This window comes from Chiloscyllium plagiosum, chromosome 36 (assembly GCF_004010195.1).
Source record: "Chiloscyllium plagiosum isolate BGI_BamShark_2017 chromosome 36, ASM401019v2, whole genome shotgun sequence".
NCBI lineage: Eukaryota > Metazoa > Chordata > Chondrichthyes > Orectolobiformes > Hemiscylliidae > Chiloscyllium > Chiloscyllium plagiosum.
Window position 1 is genome coordinate 15112629 of NC_057745.1, and position 14185 is coordinate 15126813.

General features: G+C 40.2%; 1 long non-coding RNA gene across 1 annotated transcript in view; it reads left to right on the forward strand.

The window, feature by feature from the left end:
* The first annotated feature begins 7526 nt into the window (after positions 1–7526).
* Positions 7527–14185, forward strand: part of LOC122540987 — a 42093-nt gene continuing 35434 nt past the window's right edge. Inside the window, exon 1 of the long non-coding RNA XR_006309481.1 lies at positions 7527–8008. This is a non-coding gene — a long non-coding RNA (uncharacterized LOC122540987). The remainder of the gene's footprint in view (positions 8009–14185) is intronic.

Below are 14185 nucleotides of genomic sequence, written 5' to 3' on the forward strand. Positions count from 1 at the left end.
ACCTTATCAGATATATGCTACACTATTTTAATGATCTACACAGTCATCCCATTAACCTCCTTGTCATAATGTATGGAGGACCATAGTTAACTATTGTGTGCGCATACTGAGCATATTACTGAGAAGTTGCTTTGTTTGCAATACTGCCCACATGGGCTCACCGAAATGATTACTAATAAATCCAGGCTTGGCAGTGGTTACTGGTACTGTGACCATGGCACTGAAATAGCACCTGGAAGTCCAGGATCAGCAGCAAATGTTGACTAACCTCCAAACAGAGGTTATAGCAAAAGCTCCATTCAGGCAGAGCACAGGAGACCCACACAGTTTTTTGATAGATGAGCAAGATGCAGTACTACCAAATAAGAATGTCCTGAGACACCATGATGCAACGGTCATCTGCAGGAGCATTTCAAATGCAGACCATTGATAGCACCATATCAAAGGCAGTTGACCTCATTAATAGCAAAGTGTCCCTTCAGTCAACATCTAATTAATCTGTCATTGTCATAAATATATCTTAGAACACTGCACTAAGGATCCTGGAAGCTTCTGTGATTCTCATATCCTTGAAACCCCTTAGATTGCATCTATGTTTTGAGGTTCACCTGCCTTACAAGGATGACTGCTGGAAGACAAAGGTGACTCTCTCTAACCATGACTGATGATTGTTACACAAACTGCAGCAGAGACAGTGTATACACAAATGTAACATTGTTTCATTGGAACAAAAGGCAAGTGTGCAATAGGCTTCAAGAGGAGGGTTCCATGTTTATAAGGGTCACCTTTGAATGATGTGCTCTGATGAACAATGAGGAGCTGTGAAAGATAAAAGGTGAGAACATTGATCAGGAGGCACCACACCTTCACCATATAGTATGGAGAAACGTCAAACACAACCGGACTTGTGACACCCACTTCCAATGGAAGAGTTGGGGCACATTGTCAGACATTCTCTGCAAATATTTATTATTTATTCCCAAATGCAGCTCACTAATTGTTTTATTCTTTGCTTTTCCTATTGTGCAATAAAAAGTTATTAAAAACTATTGAAAGGCTTCACAATAGTCAAACAGGACCATCTTTTATGTAACCACGGAAAGAGTAGTTTTCTTTCACAGAAGTTTTAACATCTGTGATATTAAGTCAACATTTGCTGCTGGTCCTGGACTCCCAGGTGCATGTGTTCCGCACCAATTTCTGTGGCTATTTCTTGTGCCATGGCCAGGAGCCTCTCTAGCTTGATGCTTGCAGCCACAGAAACCTCAACAGGGAACATTGCTCAGGTATATCCTGCACACAAAAAGCAGGACAAATCCAACCTGGCCAATTGCTATTGCTTTGGTCTTGTCTTGATCACAGTCCAGAGCAGTAATGGAACGGACCATCAACACTGCAATCAAAGCAACACTTGCTTTGCAATCTTCTGTTCAGTTGGGGCTCCTCCAGGGGCTTGCAGCTGCGTTAAGAGCTTTGGTTCAAACATGGGCAAAAGAACTGAACTGCAGAAGCAAGGTGACAGTGACTGCCCTTGACATCAAAGCCACACTTGACAGAAGCCCTAAAAAAACTAGAGTCAAATTTATACCTGGCACAAAAAGAAATGGTGATCGTTATTGTAGGACAGTCATTTATGCGCAGGTTCCTCAGGATACTTTGTTTTAAAATGAAAAATTCAACCTACTAACTCTGATCATGACACACCTCTGGAGCAGATGGGAAATCAAGTCTTCTGGCTCACAGGTGGAGACACTACCACTGCACAAGAGTTCAGAGTTTTTCAGCGTGGTGGTATCCTAGGCCCAACCATCTCCAGTTGCTTCAATAATCTTTCCACCATCATAAAATCAAAGCCGGGGATGTTTGCTAAAGATTGCACAGTGCTCATCATTAGTTGTGACTCCTCAGATACTGAAGCAATCAATCATATCCAAGTTTGGGCTGACAAGCGACAGACATCCAGGCAATTACCATATCCAACAAGAGATAATGAGAGAGTAAAACAATTGCCTCTTCACATTTAATAGCATTTAATCCAATGAATCCCCTACTATCAACATCACAGGGGTCACTGACCTGTTTGTGTAGCCACTGTATTTACATAGCTAGCCCAGTTCAGCTTCTAATTGGAGTCTAGGAATCTTTCAGCAAACATCATATTCCTGACTCCAAATCCTGTTCACCATCACAAAAGGCACAAGTTTGGAATGTGATGTAATAATCTCCATTTACCTGATGGGTATAGCTCCAACAGCACAAGATGCTTGACAATACCCAGGACAAAGCAGCTAACTTAACCGGCACCACATCCACAAACATCCAATCCTTCCACCATCAATGTTTGGCAGCAGCAGTGCGTACTATCCACAAGCATCAATACAGAAATTTGTCTAAGTTCCTTCGACAGCACCTTCCAAATTCATGACCACTTCCATCTAAAAGGACGAGGGCAGCAGATACATGGGAACACTACCATCTGCAAGTTCCCCTTCAAGCCACTCACCATCCTGACTTGTAGATATCTTGCCAATTCAGTGTCACTGGATTAAAATCCTGTCATTCCTCCCTTATAGCACTGTGGGTCTGTGGACTGCAGCTAAGGAAGGCAGCTTACCATCATTTTCTTAAGGGCAACTAGAGATGAGGTATAAGTGCTGGTCCAACTAGCAACACCCACATCCTGAGTGAATAAAAAAATCCATTTACCTTGTGAATTGATTAATGTGGCTTGTAAGTGCTACCAGTATATACTGAATATGATGGGCACAATCAACACACAATCACACCGCTGTTAGTGGGACATTGCTGTGTGCAAATTCTGACATTGCAACAGTGGCTACAAGTCAATAAATACTTTCTTGGCTATAAAAGAACTTTGGGAGGTCTAAGGTCACGAAAGGTGTGTTACTTCCCCACCTGCTCTCTGCAGGTACTCTTTTATCCTGGGTGAAACAATTCAAAGATATAATGTATTAATTCCAGTTGTCACTGTTCCCCTAAATCGTCACTCAATGTACCATTCAAATAATTTTCTTCTGCCGAAATCCTCATACTTAGAGAAGATGCCTCTGTACTTTATAGTAAAGATATATCCAGGCGCTTGCCAATTAATTTTTAAAAATTTTAACTGCCTTAAAAACCCAGGTCTATTTTTATAGAAGTAAAATGGTGGTGCTGTGATTACACCCTCCAGTGGAGGTACAATCTGCATAAAATAACAATATGCTCTATCACAAAACTTAGAAGGAAGATAGACAAGTACACAAGTAAAATATGTTTGCCACCGTACAGGTGAGATCACACCTCATAACTCAATGGGAATGGTTTAATGCTAAGAAACAAGGCTGGTACCTGTGGTTAGGATATATCCATCTATGTTTAGTCATGCAACAGCGAAAGTGTTTGTTCTGACTGTGTTGCAATTTTTTTTAGTTAATAATAAGGTGCTGTGAACTTGCATGTTTGGAAAGCTTTCTTCAATCACAGACAATAGAGCTTCTGTGCCTTACTGACCATACTCCTTTCACCTTGTCAGAATCCAACATCAAAACTGCTTTGATACAGTACAAGAAAAATACAAAGGAACATTATTCACTTTCCAAAAGTAAATTAAGGGAAAAGTAGATAAATTTGCATTTCATCAGTCTTACGATCATGCTGGTGATGTATGACCCAACTGAGGTTTTGAAAGAGAAGTAGATTGTGGACAGCGCAGGTGTGAGCACTTTGAAGTCCAGTTTGATCCAGCCAGCTGGTTTCAATAATGTTATTTTCATTTTAAAAAGGAATGATACAATTTGAACAATATATATATTTTAAAAATCATTAAATCGTCTTTAGGAGGCAGTTTCAGAGTTTAAGACAGAGAAATTTCTTTCCTTGGAGAGTTATTCTCTATCCAAAAACCAGGGGAAGCTGGTGAATGAATAGATTTGAAGCCAAGTGAGAAAGATTTTTGATCTGCAAATTAGACTAGGGTAATGGAGAACAGATAAGGTGGAGTTTACATCATGTCCAGGTTAGTCACGACCTTATTGAATCATGTGTCAGACTCAAGGGACTAAATGGACTACCCCAGACCCATTTAACTACTTATATTTCTGGGGGTGGGGCAAGTCTATTTGGGTCTAGGAATAGTGGTTTGTTGCTTGGAAGAGATATACAGTAGGATCTTAATTGGATTTTACAAAAATATTTTTGCTGAATTATAATTAATGTGAATCATGAATTGAGTGTCTACATTTATTAAAGCTGATTTCTGCAGTGCAGAAATCATTATTGGCTCTGGTTTCTCTTTTGTTTAATAAGCTCAAGAAATGTACACTGGCAATGTGTACATATGCAGAGAAGGGAATTGTTGTTGGACTAGAAATCTTGGTTCTCTGAACTTTGGTTGTTATTAGTACTTGCAAATGCTATTTAGGCAATTTTGTACTGCTCTGAGCTGATGCAAGGGATGTCATCTGAGGCCTTGTGATAACAAGTCACTGTTGCAACAGACCATGCCTCAAGACTAGGGATGAAGATAAATTTGTGAAGTAGAGTCTTCTTAAAACCAGTTAATTTTACATTGGTTTACTGTTTTGAAAAGAAACAATGTAGGCATTTTGCTTTGGGAAGTTTGAGGGTTGTGGGAATTAGTGGCGTTCCTGGTTAAGAACACCAGTCATCTTTGGCTCCCAGGTGCAGAGAGTCAGGTGGAGAGTAACATACACACAGCGCATTACCAAGTGATCCAAATTTGCTTGTATTCCTGGATTCAGATGATTCTTTCACTCAAATGGTAATCCTGCACAGGCCCAACCACAGAAAGAGAAAGTCAATAGTCAGGGCTGACAAAAATGTAGAAACACTCAGGAGTAACAAGAGTTAATATTTAAGGTTGATGAACTTTTATCAGGTTTCACTTTAATGCTAATTCAAATTCTTCTTTCACGTACAGTCCGACCTCTGCCTATTTCCATCATTTGTGTTTTTATTTAGGGTTTCCAGCATTGGCACGGTTCTACTTTTCTGAACCAACAGCTACTGGTAGCTAGGCCATGAACTTCCTACATGATGTCAGAGAAAATACAGAAGGCCTCTATCCAATCATTTCGGAGCCTGAGAACTAGGCATTTCACAGACTCCTGCAGCTGAAACTCTGCCTTTACTCCAACATTGTTGGGATCAGGTTAGTGTTGTGAAATATACTCAGATTCAAAAAGAACTATGATAGAATTTTGAATGGTTCTTTACGTTATCAATATCATATTAAGAGACTGGCCTTTTTCAAATTTAATGGAAGCTGGGTTCAACCAACTGAAAAGATTTAAAAACCTTTCCACAAAAATTAGAATTGATTCATTGATAGAGGACTTTTCCACCTTAAATTTAAATCAAGGAACTTCTGCAATGCAATGGACTCAGATTGCTCTTATATTATGTCATGAACAGTTGACAAAAACAAAAAAAAACTGACTGGATGTTATTAAGTCAGAATTACATCAATGCAACTCAGATCTAATCCAATCCACTCTAGATTGATCAACGAAGTAAATGTTTTTTGTGGAGATGGTCAGCAACAGGGTTGACTGGTCTGCATTAAATTCACCACAGATTCCACAGCATATTGGTGAGGGAATCTGCCATCAGTAAATATTCCCAAACCCATTTATAAAATGCGCTTGAATAATTCAATATTAAACCCATTATGAAGATTTCCTTGCAGATTTTAAAACCCAATAGTTTTAATCAAATTGGGATCAAAAGGTAAATGGCGACTGAACTACAATTTTCCCTGAATTAGCCAAATAATGATCAGAGGTGGGCTCATTGTTCAATTCAGGGTAGCAGGTGAGCTCTCAAATCTGATAAGACAACCAGAGCCCCTCCAGCATTATTTTTTTCCCAGCAGAGAGACACAAGATGAGCCACCCTCTCCCCAGAAACCCAAAGCTGAAGTCAGAAAAGCAGGGACAGCATTTAAGCCTGCCTGGAGTGCTGGGCCCCAAATCTGCTTCCTGGGGAGCTACACTGCTTTCTGGCACCTCACAGGCAGGCTGGAAAATTGCAGTCAACCTGATCAATAATTGCTCTCAATAGACCATCGAGTGCTGAATTACTACCCGTCACTTATGAGCATTACCCTTGCTGTACCCCATAAACTCACCCCTGCAAAAAGTAGCCTGGAGATACATACAGGGGCACCAGCGTGTTGGCTGAATCTATGCCCTGCCCATCTCTGTTCAGAGCCTAATTGGGTGGATACATTCAGCTCACGTCTCCAATATTGCTAGACCAAAGCAATATACATTGTTTGTTAGATTATTCCAGAATCCCTCCAAGTGCACTGTGCAAGCATGCGTTAATGCTGGAAATTGCTGGGAACAGGAACTGTTAAGGAAATCTGGGACCTAACAGTCTATTTTATGAACCACAGAAGTTTAACGTTTGAGAACAAAGAGCCAGAAGGAGAGGTTGGGTACATGTGAGAAAACTAAAAATCAATTTTAAAAAAAAATCTAACTTTACTCCCTACAGGAATAGCACTCTAGTTTGCATTCTGTGCCAGAATGTTTGAGTGGTGTTGCAGGAACAAACTAGACAGGCGCTTTTCTAAAGTTTCTACACTAAAATTTCCAGTGTATACATCAATTTCTTAACTCAAGAAGGTTAAAGGTGAAGGCTGTTTTCTTTGGGACGCTAATGGTGGAGCAGTGCATGTTGTCCAGTAAATTGCAGCAGTTTGCAATTCATGGTCTACATTTGTCTCACTAGAAGTTGCTGGCTGACTTACAGTGAATGCCATTAAACTATTATTATGAAAACAAAGTTTGGTCAGTTAACATTTAAATGAGTTCTGGGTTAAACAACTGACAAGTTGCATAATATTTTACAACTAAACTATGATTCAACAATGTCAGTAATGTTTAAAAAGACTGGTTTAATGGTTTACTGGACTTTAAAAAAAATTGGCACAACAAAAGCTTACATCAATGTTGCTAGATTGTACCTGCCCTGAAATTACACACTGAAGGATAATTTATTAAAACAGCATTGTGCAAATGCAACACAAGCTATTGTTTCACAGTCATGTGTGCCTGATTATCTAACTGAGGAAGCAAAAGGCAAAGCCAGTATAATTATTTGCAAACAACTCAATCAGATCATGTTAACAGGCACATGTTTTGCAAGGTCTTGTCAGGGGTTTGGTGGGTGGGGGTGGTCTTTGCATTCTTGGTTTAGTCCAATGAGCACTTTTGCTGATGATGCCATTCATTATTTGAACAGGTCTTAAACTTTTGAAATTCCAGCTTGTTCCAGATAGTTTCCTCATAATCAACATAAAGTTCATTTCTTTAAAAAAAAATCCTGATTCATGTAAACTGAAACAGGACTTTTGAAGTAGGCTAAAGGGCACAAATTGAAAATGGAAAGCAGTTCCCAAACTGTGGGCCATGACCCATAATTGGGTCACAGGATAAACAATTGGAGTCATATGCTCTCTCTCTCCTGAGGCAGAAGTGGTGCTTAGGTAAGACAAACTCTGGCTGTAAAGACCTAGACCTACTGGATTGATGTCAAAGAGCAAGGGTCAGATGGCAAGTTCAAAACACCCTTTAACCTTGGGAAGCTCTCCTAACAGAGGCTTACAGAGCCTGGCATATCTATTTGCTGGTTCTGAAGGGTCACTAGACCCAAATCATTAACTCTGCTTTCTCTCCTGAAAGCAGTTTTATTTTCTAATCAACCACTCCAGAGATGTTATTACTTACCTCTGGAGCAGGAGAGATGTGAACCCAGACCTCCTGGCTCAGGGGTAAAGACACCATCACCTGCATCACAACAGTCCTGTCTGAATAACAAATTCACATCCCAAACTGGGAATTGAACCCAGGCTACAGCAGTGAAGATACTGAATCTTAAGCATTGAACCCATGGCCTTGGCATAATTTGCAGCATGACTGAACTCTCTGGGCTAGTGACCATAGTATATCTCCAGTGGAAGAAGCCAGTGCTTCACCAGGTTAGTACTACTAAAGATTACGCTTGGAAGTAATTGGAATGTGAAGAATGATAGTGGTTATTTTGAATTCAATAGTTTTTAAATTCACAGTGAATAACAAGTCTGAAGATAGAAAAGATAATGGAATGCTTTTTGGCCAATCTAATTTATAAATGCTCATGTAGTTGGGGTTACATTTTAGCATGGGTAGAAAATGGTTGGGCTAACAGGAAATGTGTATGTATGGGGAGTCTTTCTCTGCATGGCAAACTGAAACAAGTGATGTACTGCAGGGATCATAATTGGGATTTTCAACCACTTGTAATTGACAAAAGTGTCTCAGATGAATGCTTGGAATGTGTAGTTGCCAAATTTGTTGATAATATATAGCGAGGTAGGAAAGTGATTTGCAAAGAGAACATAAGGAGACTACAGAGACTCTGGCTTGGCTAATCGAGTGATAGGTTTAGAGTGAGAGAAGAAGATAAGAGACCTAAGGGGCAACTTTTTCCAGAGGGTGGTAAGTGTATGGAATGAGCTGCCAGAGGAAGTGGTGGAAGCTAGTACAATTGCAACATTTAAAAGGCATCTGGATGGGTAAGTGAATAGGAGGAATTTGGAGGGATATAAGCCAGGTGCTGGCAGATGGGACTAGTGTGGGTTGAGATATCTGGTCGACATGGACGAGTTGGACTGAATTGTCTGTACCAGTGCTGTACATTTCTATGACTCTAAAGGAACTGGCTGGCCGGATGGCCGCCTTTTTAAGAAAAAGAATACCCAGAAGTGCTATTACACAAACTGAGTTACCAAAATCATTGTGACTGTGTTTACTTTTCTAAAGGCTAACCACCACCAGTAAAAGGCCCGTGTAGCAACTCCTGTTTGTTTTATGCCTGTTTGCTGATTTGGTGCAGGTGGAAGCTAGCAAGTAGAAGTCTGTGATTGACAAAGTGCAGGAAAACCTGGCAGCTCATGCTATTGAGCCAGGTAGACAAGTGGCAACTCCAGAGACTTGACTGTGTCATTCCTGTCTCTCTTGTGCTCGCACCTCTTTTTTAAAACTGACTCAAAACCGATCACACTTCTAGACTTTCCAGTTCTGATGAAGTGTCATTATTAACAAAGCATTTACAGTTTCTCTGCACAGATGCTGCCAGCGCTGACCAGTCTTTTCTGGTTTTATTCAAGGCTCCAGATCAATGATCTTTGACCGTGGCCAAAGTATAAACAGATCAATTAAGTTGGCCCACTGAAAATGCTTTCATGCTACAGAATGTTCAGTTTTGAGAAATGAACTTTTTAAAATGTTGGTCATGAAGAAATTGTATTGAGAATAAGCTGGAATTACAATTTAAGACTTGTTAAAAAAAAAAAGGCATTATTAGATGAATAGGAAAACTCCCACCTGAAAATTTCCTTTCAAACCACACATCATCTGGACCTAGAAATATAATCCTTTTCCTATAACTATCAAAATTCTGGAGTTCCCACTATCTGCAGAGTAGGTGCATGTACTCTTATGGACTAGAGCAGTTCAAGGGGGTTTTCAATAATCTTCAAGGTTCCAGGTTAGGCAATAAATGTTGACATCCCACTTACAAGTAAAGAATAGTTAGACAACTCCAGCATTCTTTGTATATTCAGGTTCCTGGCTATACACGAGTTACAGAACCAATAACTTTCAAGAAGCCTTTGGGAATCCATTTAACTCTAGGTGTGTTAATGCATCAAGAATTAAACAAAATATACAATTCAACAATTCTTTACATCTCAAACTGAGCAGTCCTCTGATCTGTGGTACCTACCAATTTGTTACAACATCTGGAACTTCTGCTCATGATGAAAAACCTGGTAATTGGTGCCGGAAAAGACCTCTCCTATTCTTATGAATAAAACCAAAAGCCTCACCAGTGTAGAAAAAAAGCCCTTAAACATTTTTCTTGTTTTGACAAATATTCAGTTTGTTGAGCAGTCAATCCCCTTCTTTCGTGCTACAGAATGTTATTTTTTCTAAATTGGTATTTCAGGGAATATTTAACAGGCTTATGAAAAATATAACAACTCACGGTACAGTGCACGTGAGGTGTATATTCCAGTAAAACCAATGTCTTCTTGCTTTCACACAACCACTTCTGTAATACGTCACTCCCTCATCACTAAATGCTAGCATTTAGTCTATGCAGGAACTATTTTCAAAAGTCATTGTAAAATCGTGCTCATACGATAAATAATTGGTTGGGAAGTGCTTTTTGCACTTAATTTTAAAAAAGTTGTAAAATGCATGTTGGACTTGTTAAAGAGGATTACATCTGGCCTGGCCACAACTACTCAAATGAATAGAGCCATCTTAATGGCAATCCCTACAGGCCCAACTCTTGACAAAGTAACTCCAGGATTCAGCCATTTATCTGATTTTATCCAGATTTAGAAATCTATCAAAACAAAAGTCAGGAACTGTCTTTTGATGATCACTGAAGATTAGATTGGATGAGTGAAATCACTTCAATGGCAAGTTGACCAAAGGGTCTGTTTTGAGGCTGTAGATCTCCTATGACTCTAATATATTAGATTAGATTAGATTACTTACAGTGTGGAAACAGGCCCTTCGGCCCAACAAGTCCACACCGCCCCGCCGAAGCGCCACCCACCCATACCCCTACATTTACCCCTTACGTAACACTACGGGCAATTTAGCATGGCCAATTCACCTGACCTGCACATCTTTGGACTGTGGGAGGAAACCGGAGCACCCGGAGGAAACCCACGCAGACACGGGGAGAACGTGCAAACTCCACACAGTCAGTCGCCTGAGGCGGGAATTGACCCGGATCTCAGGCGCTGCGAGGCAGCAGTGCTAACCACTGTGCCACCGTGCCGTGCTTTGAACCCATCCTAAAACTCTTGGGCAGTCCTGACTAATAAAATATTTCACTTATTGTGATACACAGTGCTCATTTTGTAAACCATTTGTTCAGTCAGTCAGTCTTGATTGATACAAATAAACAGAAGCCTCCTTTTGTGGGTATGTTCAGTAATTCTGGACCAGAAAGGGTATGCTAGTGACATCATTTGGCATCAACTACAGCCAATAAAAACAGTACAAATACAGATAGTGTCTTCTGAATTCACAAGTACCTTACCTCAGAATGACACTGTCAGGCTACTAACCTGATCTAATCTGCCTCAGCTAAAAATCACATCCACAATTTTTAAAAAAAAATCAAAAAGTCATTTGAATCAAGGAATGTCTGTGAAAGGAATATGGTATAGTTGCAGTAGTTGATCAACATGTAAAAGCTCACCAGGTTTGTATATTCAGAATGCTGTTATTTAGGCTTTAGCTTATTTGACCAGTAAAATAGTGCCATATTGCAACAGGGAATACTTTCATCATTCCAGATAAAGGATTAACTGGAATATCTTTCCCAAATCTCAAAAAGGACAAGTTTAGATGAAAAACCTTCTCAAAATACATAGCAATAGCATCTGAGATTGTTGTTCATGAGCCAAAGTATATGAAAAAGGCTATCAAGGGATACAAAAAGCACGGTGGTAGTATCCCTACCTTGAGTCAGAAAGCCTGAGTTCAACTTCTACCAGGAGAAAGTGAGGACTGCAGATGCTGGAGATCAGAGCTGAAAATGTGTTGCTGGAAAAGCACAGCAGGTCAGGCAGCATCCAAGGAGCAGGAGAATTGACGTTTCGGGCATAAGCCCTTCTTCAGGAATGGCTTCCTGAAGAAGGGCTTATGCCCAAAACGTCGATGCTGCCTGACCTGCGCTTTTCCAGCAACACATTTTCAGCTTCAACTTCTACCAGGCATAATGAGCAGGTTGATCAAAGTTTAAAAATCACACAACACCAGGTTATAGTCCAACAGGTTTAATTGGAAGCACACTAGCTTTCTGAGTGCTGTTCTTTCATCACACAATCACCTGATGAAGGAGCGACACTCCGAAAGCTAGTGTGCTTCCAATTAAACCTGTTGGACTATAACCTGTTGTGTCATTTTTTAAACTTTGTACACCCCAGTCCAACACCGGCATCTCCAAATCAGGTTGATCAAGAATACCTAAAGATATTTGGAGCAAAGCCCTGGCTAAAATGTAGCTGATTGGCCATGATTTAATTAAAGAGGGGAAGAAGAATGAAGGGTCAGGCAACTTATCTACTCTTCTGTTACCAGTCTCTTCAGAAATTTTGATGTCAAGCTTTGTTACAAAATCAAGCATTGTTGAATAGAGAGGCGGGTTGTCAAAGACCTGTGTCTGGCAAATACGCAAACAACCAATTTAAGATCAACAGTTGGGCTAGTAGTATGGCTTAGTTAATAGTATTGTAAATTATGTATTGACACAGAGCCCTATTCTTTGTAAATAAGTGTATCCATGCATAGCAGGCAGGAGTTGTTGGAAGACTGATCATTCGCTGTCAAACCCTCAGGTCCCTGATGTAATTAAAGAGTTATGACCACCTTCTGAAGCACAATGGCCAGGTATCTCTCCCTCTGTGTTGCAGTGTCTATAGCTCAGACACCAGCTTGAACACAACCTAAGTTTCAGGCGGCCATTCACCACAGGTGCGGTCACCATGCAATCCATTGGGATCCACCCACTTCTACATACTATAGCTGAAACACATCTGTCTAGCCATCTCTGGTAAAAAAAAAAGTGTTTAAGTGTACTTTTCAGCTACAATAATATCTCCTGATGTAAGCCAAGAGGGGCATGGAAGAAATATTCACGAACAATCTCTTTATACCTGTTATAGCAAAAATGGAGGGGCACAATGAGGCTGTCTGCCACCAACTTTAATCTCCTGCTGCCACTACCCCCTCTCGCAGGTTTGCCCTTCTTTATGAAGCTACTGTCCACACACACACACAGTTGGAGAAACTGCCGACTCTGCTCTCTCACCTGCTTAGAAAGTGTAACTTGTTGGCTTCTGTTGCTGCTCTCATAATTATGAGGGACTAATGATAGGTGGTATTTTAAAATCTGTTCCCATAATCAAAGCACTCAAAATACAATGAAGTACACTTAAAGATGGGATTAGTTTAGAACGGCATCATGGTTGGCACAGACGTGGTGGGCCATTGGGACAGTTTCTGAGCTGTACTGTTGTATGTTATGAACAGAGAGAGTAAATAAATCCCTTCCCAAATCTGTCCTCATTTGACCTTTCTGCATCAGCACTAGTCCATTACATGAAGAATGCTATTGCACATTGTTATTACCAACAGTAATGAGTTTGTGTCACAGATCAGACAGGAGTCATGTTCATAGTTAATGCATGACTCAAGTTTTACAAAGAATTCAAAGGCAACATGGTCAATGTTGATAATTATGTTGTTCAGAAGAAAATAGATAGTAATCATCTGATTTACTCAAATACAATTATGTCTGGTCAAGTGAGAGACAAGGACCCTGCTCAGAAATTCATGAAAGTTTTAATCTCTAGTGGAGATTAGTACTTAACATGATTGGATCAAATTCACTTTTGCCAAATGAACATACAATGTACCATAAGACGTAGGGGCAGAAATAGGCCATCAGGCATGCTCTGGTATTCAAGATGATCATGGCTGATCTGGTAATCTTTCCTGGCTTTTCCCCATTACCCTAAATTCCCTTACTGATTGTATATCTCAGCTTTGAATATACTTAGCGATTCAGCCTGGACAGCCTCCACAGTGAAAGAATTACACAGAGATATTCCTCATCATCCATCTCAAATTGCTGATACCTTGATTATGCTCTCTGGTCCTATATTCTCCCAAAGGACAAACAGTTTTGCTGTATCTACAGAGTCAGGTCCCTTAGGAATTTTGTTTCAATAAAAAAAGTTACCGCTCATTCTTCTAAATTCCATTGAATGGAGGCCCAACCTACTCAAACTCTCCCTATATGACAGTCCCTCCATACCCAGGAACAGCCTAGTGAACATTATCTGAAACCAAAAGAGAAAATGCTGGAAAACTTCAGCAGGTCTGGCAGCATCTGTAAGGAGAGAAAAGAGCTGATGTTTCAAGTCTAACTGACCCTCTGTCAAAGCTAAAAAAAAGGGGAGAAATAGGTGAGTCATGGCTCCAGAAGCAAAAGGTAGCAATAAAGAGATTATAATGGCAGTGCATAGAGAGATTATAGGGAGATTAGGAGCTGTGAATGACCAAGGCTGAAGCCAGTGCTATGTGAC